The sequence below is a fragment of the Zeus faber genome (assembly GCF_960531495.2).
Source record: "Zeus faber genome assembly, chromosome: 19".
NCBI lineage: Eukaryota > Metazoa > Chordata > Actinopteri > Zeiformes > Zeidae > Zeus > Zeus faber.
The window spans coordinates 23,038,911-23,051,278 of record NC_137206.1 but is presented as its reverse complement, the minus strand read 5'-3'; positions in this window follow the sequence as shown (position 1 = coordinate 23,051,278).

Here is a 12,368-nt window from a genome sequence, read left to right as displayed (position 1 = left end):
ATTATAAGAAGGATGTGTTTTCGGAGAGATACTCAAAAGGATCTCCCCCCCGAGGTCAGAATGAAAAACCTGACTCGTAATTTAGGGACGCTAATTAAATGACCTTGACTGGATTAAGATGAGACGGTGCACACAGTTGAAATTTTCGTTTCCGGTGAGGGCTACCACTTCCGGTCCCGGTGACGTCTTCGCTTGTGCACTATTGCTGTCGCTGTTTTTGTTGCTGCTGTTGTCTGCTGCTGGTATTGACACTGCTGGTGTCATCGTTGCTGCTGCTACTGGTGCTGCTGTTGGTGCCGCTAACCTTATACCTTAACTGGTGTTGTCGTTGCTGCTGCTAACTTTATACCTAGACTTAACTCTCGCTTACCTTATACCTCAACTTAACGTAACCTTATACCTTGACTTAACCATCTCTAACCTGAGTGACCTTTCCAGTTCCGGTGAGAGCCACCACTTCCGGTTCCAGTGATGTCTTTGCGTGTACGTTGCTGCTGTTGTTGCTGCTGCTTGTATTGATGTTGCTGCTGCTGTTGTTGTTTCTGTGGCTGTTGTTGCTGCTGTTGTTGTTTTCTGTTGCTGTTGCTGCCGCTGTGGTTAGAGTTGCTTTTATTGTTGTGTTTGTTGTCTTTGTTGTTGCTTTTGTTGTTGCTGTTGTTTCAGGGGCATTCTTTTGTAATGACCGGCTGACAACTACGTTCTCTCTTTCTTTTTTGTATTTCTTTGTAAAGTGCATAGTGTTGCCCTGGTATGACATGCGCTCTATAAATAAAGTGTGACTTGACTTGACTTGACGTGTGTGTGTGTGTGTGTGTGTGTGTGTGTGTGTGTGTGTGTGTGTGTGTGTGTGTGTGTGTGTGTGTGTGTGTGTGTGCGAGCGCGCCTATGCGCGTGACCCTAAACTGAGTTTCCTCGAATGTTAATTAGGTGTACATTGGAAACATCATTAACTGTGATGTTCTCACTGTCTGATGTCCTGTCTCCACACACACCCACACACTTCAAACAGGAAAGCCTCTTTTAAATATGATATCAAAGTGATATTGTGGACTTGAACTTTATTCTGTTTCACATGCAGGCCTCTCTCCCTAATCGTCACTTTATACTTCAAAGGGAAAAGGTATATAATATAATATTGTGTGTGGGGGTGTGTGTGTGTTTGTGTGTGTGTGTGTGTGTGTGTGTGTGTACGGCACTTTGATCCCCCCATCAACATATGAATAAGCAAATTGTTTATTCTTATAATTATCAAATTCAAATGGAGAGGAAGAATCACTATCACTGGACTTGTGGTCTTGTGTCCTCCTGCTCATCTTCTGCCCACATCATCTGCACAGGTGGAATGGTAGAACATCCATCCATCCAGCATCCGTCCATCTATCCTGCCATTCACTTATCAATGCACCCATTCATCCATCCATCACCCATCCCTGTCAAATACACAACAATACATGGATGCATCCACCCACCCACCATCCATCAATCAATGTGTCCATGAGTGCATCCATCCACCCACTGATGCATTCACCCGTCTATAAACCCGACCATCCGTCAGTGCATCCACTCATCCATCAACATATCTATCTGTCCTGCCAACCACTCCTCAGGTGGTGTAGCAGAAGCCCAGGCAGGTGGAGGTGGCTGCCGCCGATGCATATGGATGATATGCTAACGACGCCAAGACGCTAGCAAAGAAAAACACAGGATGGTGCGATATACAGCACATTCCACTTTAATATCCCAGGGGAGTAACTAGTGACGCAGTCATGCATTAGATATATCAACATGATATATCAAGTTATCCATGGACTTTTTTGTAAATCCGTTGCTTTTTAGGGAAATGGTCAAACTAACAAACTGCTTTGTGGCAAAGATGGTGGGCTGTAACTGATGTTCCAAAAACAGGATTTGACAGAAAACAGTGGTCTTTGTGTGAGGAAAGACCTATATTACTTCATTAGATTAGATCATAAACTACTTTATTAATTCTGGAAATTGCTCTTAACAGCTGGTCATAAAAATCATTGCATATCCATCAGATGCAGGTGGATTACTCTACAAGTCCCAGAATTCCTTTTAAAACCACAATATATTTGGTTTTCCACTTCCATGTTTACCTTCCTCAAGAAGGTCACTTTTCTTCAAAGTTTTTCTTCTTTTGATCGATCAACTTTTTTTTTCTTCTTTACTTGAGGTGGTACAGGATATCTGATGTTTATTTTTCTTTCTAATGTTCATCCATATTGACAGTTTACTTGACCACAACGCTGCTTTTGCCATTTCTTGTGCATTGTACGATCTTTGCATCCTTGCCCAGAAAGGCGGAGGACCCCACCACCAAACAATATAAAATTACATACAGAGGAGCATATGCATGAGTCAAATAAAGTTGAATGTTTCTTTTTTAGCATTTTTAAAGAGTCTAAGTAAAAAATATGTGATTTTTATTTTTTAACCAAATATTGTTAAGGATCACCAATTTAATATGATGTGAAACATTGCCTGAGCTGTACAACTGATTGCACAAATTAAATAGAAGGTACTATATGTGAAGATACCCACATCCAAAGGAGGAGAGGGGCGGGGGCTGTTTTGTTCCACAACAAACGATCCATTTGTGTGACCGAGCACTCGCAATAAATGTTGATGGACCATTTGCTGCTTGATGGATAATTGTGGCTATTAACAACACGACACCGTTCTGACCTTTTATCATAAGATTCCCCCCCGTTCTCAGAGCTAATTTCTTCTAGCACATGTCCTTGCATTCATCATAGAAAAAAGAAAGGAAAAAAAAACAAAAACGAAATCGCATCATGTCCCTAAAAGACTGAGGCTGGCGGTCCTTGTTATGATCTTTTTCTATTAGGCATGAGTGGTTGAAACTGGGAATCATCTGCAAGCGGTCAGCCGGCTGGAGAACAGCAATATTCAAAATATTCTTTCATCTCATAGGGTTGTCATACATTTCAGAGAAGAAAAGGTTGACCAAAGAAATGGGTGTTACAGACTATACCGGTTTCATCCAGTCTTTGGGAGATAGTGGAAATTACCATGTACACGGTGGAAAAATACTGACTGGAGTCTACTTCAGGTCACACTTTGAAATGGAAAAGTACAGAAAGAGTGTTATGTCAACAGTCTCTAACAGGACTTGGAGGCATTTTTGGTAGGTTTTTGGAAGCAAAGAGAAGAGGTCAGGTAGACGGGGTGGAGTCTCGGCAGGAACATTAGACGAGAGCTGCTTTCACACATCTACTCCGGATAATGTCCGGGCCTGATTATCTGGAAATAATCAGCAAGCAAACAACAGCAAACCGCAAGCAAAAAAGAATATCGGATTTTTTTCTTTAAGTTATGTCAATTTTTCACAGAAAACTAAGAGAGCTAGCCACCTTTACTCCGAGAGAGACCCGCTGCTGGGGCTCAGGGCATCAACAAGCCACTGCCTCTGCCTGTGTCGGGATTACCGGGGCCACCTGGAGCTGGGGATGAGCAGCCAGTTCAACCGAACATTACATTTCCTGGAAGACAATTCGGCACAGAGAGTTTTGAGAGATTGTTCCAATGAGGGTGGCTTGAAAAATGGAAATCATTGCAGTATGTTAAAGAAACAGATTGTATTTTATCTGCAACAAAGGAGAGGCAGCGGGGTTGGTGCATGGCTGCAGTGACAGTTCCTTTGCTAAGGTAAGATTTTGCAACTAGCAAGAGAAAAGTTTGCTCTCTGCAAATTATCAGACATGCATTCATATTCACTGTGTGTGGTAGCTATGCTTAAAGCCACTCAGGATCAAAATATTGCCAGGACAGTGTAGCAACTGTTATTCGATCTATTTAATTCCTGGGCAGAGAAGGGATGCCACTCAGAGGACACAGTCATCGCGATGGCGTCCTTTGGCAGCTCATATTGGCGAAAACGCGCTCATTACAGAAAGCTAGAGAGTGTTTTTTTTTTTTGTTTTGTTTTTTTTTTTAGGCAGAGACAATTGGATATCGGATGCGATCCAAAACAAAATACTTGAAATATTTGCTCATGCAGTGAGAGATCGCCTCTGAAACTCAACATGGCTCTCGCCTTGGACTAACAGTAGATGGAACAACAGACATTAGTGCATGTGAGCAATTCTCATACTGCTTGCAGTTTGTGGATTCAAATTTGACGGCACAGAACGGGTTTCTTGGATTTTAAAGTGCGTATAACTCGTCAGCAGAAACACTGTTCTCACGCATCAAGGACGTTTTTTTCCCTTCGTTTGAACTTACCTCTCGCATGGCTCCAAGGATATTGTTTTGAGGGTGCATCAAACATGTCTGGACGTTAGTTCAAACAGCTATTTTGTTTGAACTTTATTTAAATGACTGAGGGGAACGTCTTCAGCACCAAGGATGGTGCCGAAGCAATTTTTACTGTTACCACGGTTCGTGACGGGCTGGTAACGGAGCTTCAAATGTGCACCACGCAGCTATCTTATCGTGCAATCAGTAAGTGAGTATAAAACATGGGAGTTTCCATTTGTCAGTAGTGCTTCGCACTTCGTGCGTCGGTTGTCGTGATGATGATGACCAACATTTCTTTTGAGCCACTTTAATACAGTGCTGTAATAAGTGACCCACTGCAGCAAAATCTGCTATCGCACATTTCTAAAATTGCCAGGAGCAGCCAAATAAGTTGGAAAAAAAAAACCTTTCTATAAGGAAAATTAGATTTTTCCAGATTCATCTTCCTTTGTTTTTTTTTTAATCTGTCAACATATTTTCAAAACTGAGTTTGATTTATAAATAGTGGAAAAATGTTAAACCGTGGAGGTAAATATTCCCGTTAGATTACATGGAAAAACACAGTTCACTTACCGAGAGACTGAGCAGCGCTGAACAACGCCGATCGATCATTTCCTTTTTAATGCGACTGTAACGGGTGTGGTTAGGACCCAATTGCAGCACAAAGACAGGCAGGGATATTTGGTAATGTCTTTTATTTGTAGAGCGGACAGAAGACAGGCAGGGGGCAGGCAGGATACATCGTCGGGGACAGGCAGGTTCAATAACGGGGAGTGCAGACAGAAGACAGGCGGAGGGGCAGGCAGGATACGTGGTCGGAGCGAGGCAGAGTCGGTAGCGGGGAATCAGTCCGGAGAACGCTGGAGAGTCTGGTGCAAGCATCGAAGACAATCTGGCAATGGGTGACTGGTGAGAGAGGCATATATAGTGGTTAGATTACAGATCTGGAACAGCTGTGTGCGCAGGTGAATGGAGTTGGATTAATGAGACAGGTAAGGAGGAGAGGGGAAAGTAGATGAAGGCGGAGATCATGACAGAACCCCCCCCCCATGGGACGGCTCCTGACATCCCAAAACACTAAACAAAAAAAAAATGAAACCAAAAGTCCATGCAGGGTGGGAGGAGGGGGTCCGGAGGAGGTCTAGTACTCGTCGGAGACCCCGTCCATCTCCTGGTCCTCAGTGAAATGGGCCACGTGATCCTCATCGGAGTACTCGTCGGAGACCCCGTCCATCTCCATGTCCTCTGCAGAATGGACCTCGTCCTCCTCGTCGGAGGAGGGACCCACAGGGTCGACATCGTCTGCCTCTGAACCATCGCTGGAGAGTCCAGACAAGAGAGGTAGTGGGGTCTGCGGTTGGGAGGGTTGACCCGGTCTGAAGGGCTGGTCAGGATGGCGCTGATGGAACCTCCTGATGAGGGTGTGGTCCAGAATGTGTCTCGCAGGGACCCAGGACCTCTCCTCCGGACCCTAACCCTCCCAATCCACTAGGTACTGCAGGCCTCACCCACGCCGGCGGGAATGTAGGAGACAGGGGACAGAAAAGGCAGGACCCCCGTCAATGAAGCGCGGAGCCGGCCAAGGGGACCAGAGCACTCCCGGACCGGCTTAACTTTGGACACATGGAAGGTGGGATGGATGCGCATGGACCTGGGGAGCTTGAGCCGCACTGCCACCGGGTTGACGACCTTCTCGATCATGAACGGGCCGATGAACCGAGGAGCCAGCTTCTTGGATTCCACCTTCAGGGGGAGGTCCCGGGTGGAGAGCCAGACCTTCTCGCCCGGCTGATACTCCGGGGCCTGGGAGCGGCGACAGTTGGCGCCAGAGGCGTTGGCGCCAGAGGCGTCGCGGCCAGCGGCTCGGAGGAGGGCGGCCCGGGCCCGGGTCCAGGTCCTGCGGCAGCGGCGAATAAGGCCTGGACGGACGGGCAGGAAGCCTCCTTCTCAAGGGCTGGGAACAGAGCCGGTTGGAAGCCGTAGGCGCACTGGAAGGGGGAGAGGCCTGTGGCCGAACTGGTCAGGGTGTTGTGGGCATATTCCACCCACAAAAGCTGCTCGGACCAGGACGACGAGTGTTGTGATGTCATGCAGCGAAGGGCTGTCTCCATCTCCTGGTTCTTCCGCTCCGTTTGGCCGTTGGACTGGGGGTGGAACCCTGAGGACAGGCTGACGGTGGCCCCCAGGAGCGCACAGAACTCCCTCCAGAAGACAGAGGTGAACCGGGGACCCCAGTCGAATACAACATCTACCGGGATGCCATGGAGGCGGACGACGTGGTACAATAATAGCTCGGCGGTGCCCTTGGCCGACGGGAGCTTCGGTAGAGGCACAAAGTGAGCCATCTTGCTAAACCGGTCCACCACGGTCAGGATGGTAGTGTTGCCGCTAGACAGTGGCAGACCGGTGACAAAGTCCACGGAGATGTGAGACCAGGGGCGATGAGGAACCGGCAGTGGGTGTAGGAGACCAGCAGGACCAGTTTGTGCTGGTTACAGGTGGGGCAGGCATTGACGAAACCCTCGGACGTCCTCACCCAGGGAAGGCCACCAGAAGCGATGCTGGACGACTTCCTTCGTCCGCTGGATCCCCGGGTGGCAGGTGAGTCGGGAGTTGTGGGCCCACTGGAGAACCTCGGACCGGAGGTGAGGCAGGACGAACAGACGGTCGGGCGGACATGCGCTGGGTCCAGGTTGGTCCTGGGCGGCGGCTCTGACCTTCTCCTCCACCTCCCAGGTGAGTGTGCAACTAGACGGGAGGACGGTAGAATGGTGTCAGGGTCAGCAGCGTCTTCCTCCTCCTCCTGGAACTGCCAGGACAGGGCGTCAGGTTTGACATTGTGTGACCCCGGCCGATAGGAGAGGGAGAAATTGAACCTGGTTAGGAAGAGCGCCCAACGGGCCTGACGGGAGTTCAGTCTCCTGGCGGACTGGATATACTCCAGGTTCTTGTGGTCAGTCCACACCAGGAACGGCAGCTGGGTTCCCTCTAGACAGTGTCACCACTCCTCCAGGGCCAATTTGACGGTGAGAAGCTCCCTATTCCCGATGTCGTAGTTCCTCTCGGCTGGGGTTAAACGCCTGGAGAAGAAGGCGCAGGGATGAAGCTTCTGGTCGGAGGCGGTTCTCTGGGACAGAACAGCTCTGACTCCCATGTCGGAGACGTCAACTTCAACCACGAACTGCCGTTCAGGGTCAGGCAGACCCGGAGACTGGTGAGAGAGGCATATATAGAAGTTAGATTACAGATCTGGAACAGCTGTGTGCGCAGGTGAATGGAGTTGGATTAATGAGACAGGTAAGGAGAAGGAGGGGAAGGTAAATGAAGGCGGAGATCATGACAGCGACCGTACAGGTGAAGATCATTCCTCCATTATCCATGTGATGTGAAGTCACAATGTTAAACAGTTTTGATAGAATCCAACCTTTAAATTGCACTACTTTTACACACACACGGAGACATCGTTTTGGAGGGGGCTTCGAAGATATCATGCTGATGTCACTTCCGTAAACAAGCTGAAGATCCGGTTTCACTTGTCTTTGAAAACTTTTGTCTCCGTGTTGTTATGGATTACGAGAAGCGGGTGGCAGCAGATCAAAATCATATCGCGGACCTTAATCTGACCAGTGCAATAGATCCAAGTCAGTGTAAGCAGCGCATACTGGACTTGATATCCGAGACACCGGCATTGTCCCGGACATGGAGAACATTTCAAACAGCGGATTTCAACCTGAATGTGACGATGAAACAGAACATTTTTCAAGAACCACCGGAGGAGACTGACGACACGCCTGTTGTTGTTACAATGGAAGAATTTGATGACGTGGTCAGTCCATTGAGGTTGGTGATGCAGATTATGAACAAGTAGTAATGCACAAGATTCTCAAGTTTACCTGCAAATGCAGCCAGGGGCCAAAAGAAAACAAAAAGAGGCACCAAACAGGCTCTGAGTGTAGCGGGGTAGGGTTCGGTTAGCCCACAAAATAAAGATATTTAAAGATATTTGCCATACACACATTTATATATTAAATGACACAGCAAGGCTGATATACAGAGACTCATATTATTGATAGACTCCGCATTTTGTTGTGTTTGACTTTGACTTTTAAACTCCTCAATGATTGCACTTTTATAAAACATGTATATTCTTACTGTTAAATGAAAGCTTTTTAAAAAAAAAAAAAAGTTGTGTTGATGACGCTGTTTAACATTCCCTCAAAACACAAGAAAAAAACAGTAATTGCCCCATTCAGCAGGGTGTCAAGTCCCCATTCAGCAGGATGTTAAGTAGCCATGTGACAACAAGCTAGGCTCTATTGGTCCGCCAACCATTTGCATTCTGGGAGCTGGCTGAATAAACCAAGTGTGGGGGAAAACTTTGAAGGTGATTATCTTCGAAACACGGTTTGCCACACGATTGTTTTTAACAAGTCATAGCTTTTAAAATATTTGCTTGATTTGCATAAGTGACACCTTGTTTGGAAGCTCTGATTCTTCACTTTCAAATGATGCGAAAAAGCCGCCAAATGACCCTTAAATATGCAGTGTGTCACATATGTGTAACAACAATGTGCGTGTCGTCGGTCTCCTCCAGTGGTTCTTGAAAATATTCTGTTTAATCGTCAGTTTCATGAAGTCCAGTACGCGCTGCTTACACTGACTAGGATCTATCGCACTGGTTAAATTAAGGTCCGTGATATGATTTAGATCTTCCTTCAACTGCTTCTCGTAATCCATAACAACACAGAGACGATAGACAACAGACAAGTGAAACCAGATCCTCGGCGTGTTTACAGAAGTGACGTCAGCATGACTTCTTCAGTGGTATATGTTGGGATACGCCCCCTCCACAATAACGTCTCTGTGTGTGTGTAAAAGTAGTACGATTTAAGGGTGGAACTCTATCAAAATTGTTTCACATTGTGACTTCACATCACATGGATAATGGAGGAATGATCTTCACCTGCACGGTCGCTTTAAAGGAAATGATCGAGCGCTGTTCAGTGTTTCGGTAAGTGAACTGTTTCCCCATGTAATCTAATGGGAATATATAGCTCCACTGTTTAACATTTTCCCACTATTTATAAATCAAACTCAGTTTTGAAAAAACGTTGACAGATAAAATAAGTACAAAGGAAGATGAATCTAGAAAAATCAAATTTTCCTTATAGAAAGGTTTTTTTCCAACTTATTTGGCTGCTCCTGGCCATTTTAGAAATGCGTGTGAGAGTGGGCTTTGCTGCGGTGAGTCACATTATTTCCACGCAAGTTTCAGACTTAACTAAAGAAAATGTATTACATAACATCTGTTATAGAATTATAGTTGTTTATTCTAAACATTAATGTGTGTATAAGCTGTCACACACATGCACGTATCCATGGCAGCCCCCCCTACTGGAAACAGGTAGAGCAGAGGTTGAGTAGAGGGGGTTAGAGTACAGGTAGAGCATAGAGAGGAAGAGTAGAGATGAGGACTGTAAAAGTTGGGTAGAGGGAGGTAGAAGTATAGGTAGAATAGAGCCGGGGAGAGTAAATGTAGGGTAGAGGAAGGTAGAGAAAAGGCGAAGTAGAGGCAGGTGGAGTAGAGGGAGAGTAGAGGGAAGTGGAGGAGAGTAGATGGAGGTGGAGTAGAGGTAGAATAGAAGAAATTGGAGTAGAGTAAAGGGAGGTGGAGTAGATGTGAGGTAGAGTAGAGGGAGGTGGGGTAGAGGTAGAGTAGAAGGAGGTGGGGTAGAGGTAGAATAGAAGGAAGTGGAGTAGAAGTAGAATAGTAGGAAGTGGAGTAGAGGTAGAGTAGAGGGAGGTGGGGTAGAGTGGAAGGAGGTGGAGTTGAAAGAGGTGGAGTAGAGGTGGACTAGAGGTGGACTAGAAGGAGGTGGAGTAGAGGTAGAGTAGAAGGAGATACAGTTCTTGGAACAATTACTTGTAGTGTCTGCATTTGTTTGACATTGAGGAGGTTGAATGATGCCACTGTGGGCTCAGTGGCATCATGTGTGATTACAAACTATATGTATCTATGACAAGGATTCAAGGATAAAAAAATAAGATGTTTTTTTTAATTTAAACTTTTATTTGGGGGGTTAGGGTTTGGTGTTGGGTTTCAGACAAAAAAAATAATCTAGTATCACCGCTGCACTTCCTCTGGTCCCCGTAGGCAGTGGCATGAATTAAAAACCACCTTATTGTGCTTTGAAGCTCAGACCTTACATCTCCTGTCCCACGGGACCAGACGGTCGCACGGCTTTCTCCGCACTTGCATAAATAAGTCTCTTCATAATGAATATTCCGACGTCCCGGGCCTTTGTTTTTATTGTATTCAGCGGGAGGGGTCACAGTTGCCCCATTTTAATTTATTTATTTATTTATTTTTTTCAAAGAAGTAGGAATTTAGATAACACACTCATTAAAGTTAATCCAAACTTTATTGTATTTGCATATAGCATTGTACAAACACATGCAAAAGAATGGAGCCGCTGTATTGTCTCCGATTAATATGCAGGGGAGGAGGGCTCCAAATAAAAAGGTTTTTATCTCCTTATTTGAAGATGTTGGGAGGGAGGGGGATAATCTGGTTGTTTGGTGGCAATTCACGTTTTTTCCACATGCCAGATGAGTGCGTCGAGTTGCCCCCGCTTGTTGACGGAAGAGACGAGCTGTGTCACTTATCTTATTCCTTTTTTTCTGTTCTTGGAAAATGTTTCCTGCGGTTCCCCGGAGCGTCGTTAATTGTGGGGTGTTTCTGAAATATCCTATGAATCTGAAGTGGGGGCCCTTTGTACACTTTGCTCTTCACAGACTAAACCAACACACAGACTAACTAAATCAAAAATATTTGAAGGAACGAATAAATACAAATATTTTTAGAACAAATAAAACAATCAATCAATCTAATCTATCACAATAAATAAGGTGGAGTATACGTAGAATAGAGTACAGTAGAGAAGTAAAGGGAGAATAGAAGCACAGTAGAGAAAAATAAAGGTAGAGCAGAGGTCAATTATGAGGTACAACATGAGGTAGAGTAAAGGGTAAAAACATTCCAAGACAAACATATTTTTTGAAGTCAATCGACCAATCACAAAATGAATAAGTAATGTAGAGTGGAGGGAGGTAGAGTAAATAAGAGGGAGGTGATAGGGTAGAGTCAGAGTAGAGAAAAGTAAAGGTAGAGTCGGAGTAGGGGAGGTAGAGTAAAGTACAGGAGTAGAGAGTATACAAGACTAGAGGTAGAGTTAGAGTAGAGTAGAAAAAGTAAAGGTAGATGTGGAATATGAGGTTAAGTTGAGGTAAATACATAGTCCAAGGTAAATAAACAAACATGTTTTTTCGAACAAATCAATCAACCAGTCACAACATGAATAAGGTAGAATAGTAGAGTAGAGGGAGGCAGAAAACGAGCTAGAGTACAATAGACTAGAGTTAGTGTGGTGAACAGTAAAGGTCTTTGATGTTGGGGGCATATCTAGAATAGCGTGACGACTTGGGGTTGGGAATCTAAGGCTGAGCCCCTATGGCTGCTCTGTTCTTCAAACTTAGATCTGGGAGGTCGTCACGTGAGGACTGACCGAGTGCCATTATTCTGATGTTGATGCAAAGTCTGGTTGATGCAAAGTCTCATCCTGAGGGATGAGAAAGGTAGCATTTGCTTCTCGGACTTCATGACGGACATCACATATCGATTTGTCTGTCAGACAAACAGATAAAGGTCAAAGAAGGGACAGAATTTTATATTGTGTTGCGTCTTTGTATCGACCAATCTGACAATCATATCACATCATATAATTTCTTTTTATGATTTTTTGGTCTAGACGCTGAAAAGATACAGATGATATCAAGTTATTGATGAAAAGGGCAGTAGAGCGGTAGAGTAATGGTGGGATGGTAGAGGGAGGTGGAGTGCAGAAGAGATAGTGTGGCGTTAGTGTACAGTAGGTAGAGTTAGGGTGGGGTAGGTGTACAGTAGGCAGATTGAGGGCTGGATAGGTGTACAGTAGGCAGAGTTAGGATGGGGTAGGTGTACAGTAGGTAGTTAGGGTGGGGTAGGTGTACAGTAGGCAGATTGAGGGCTGGATAGGTGTACAGTAGGC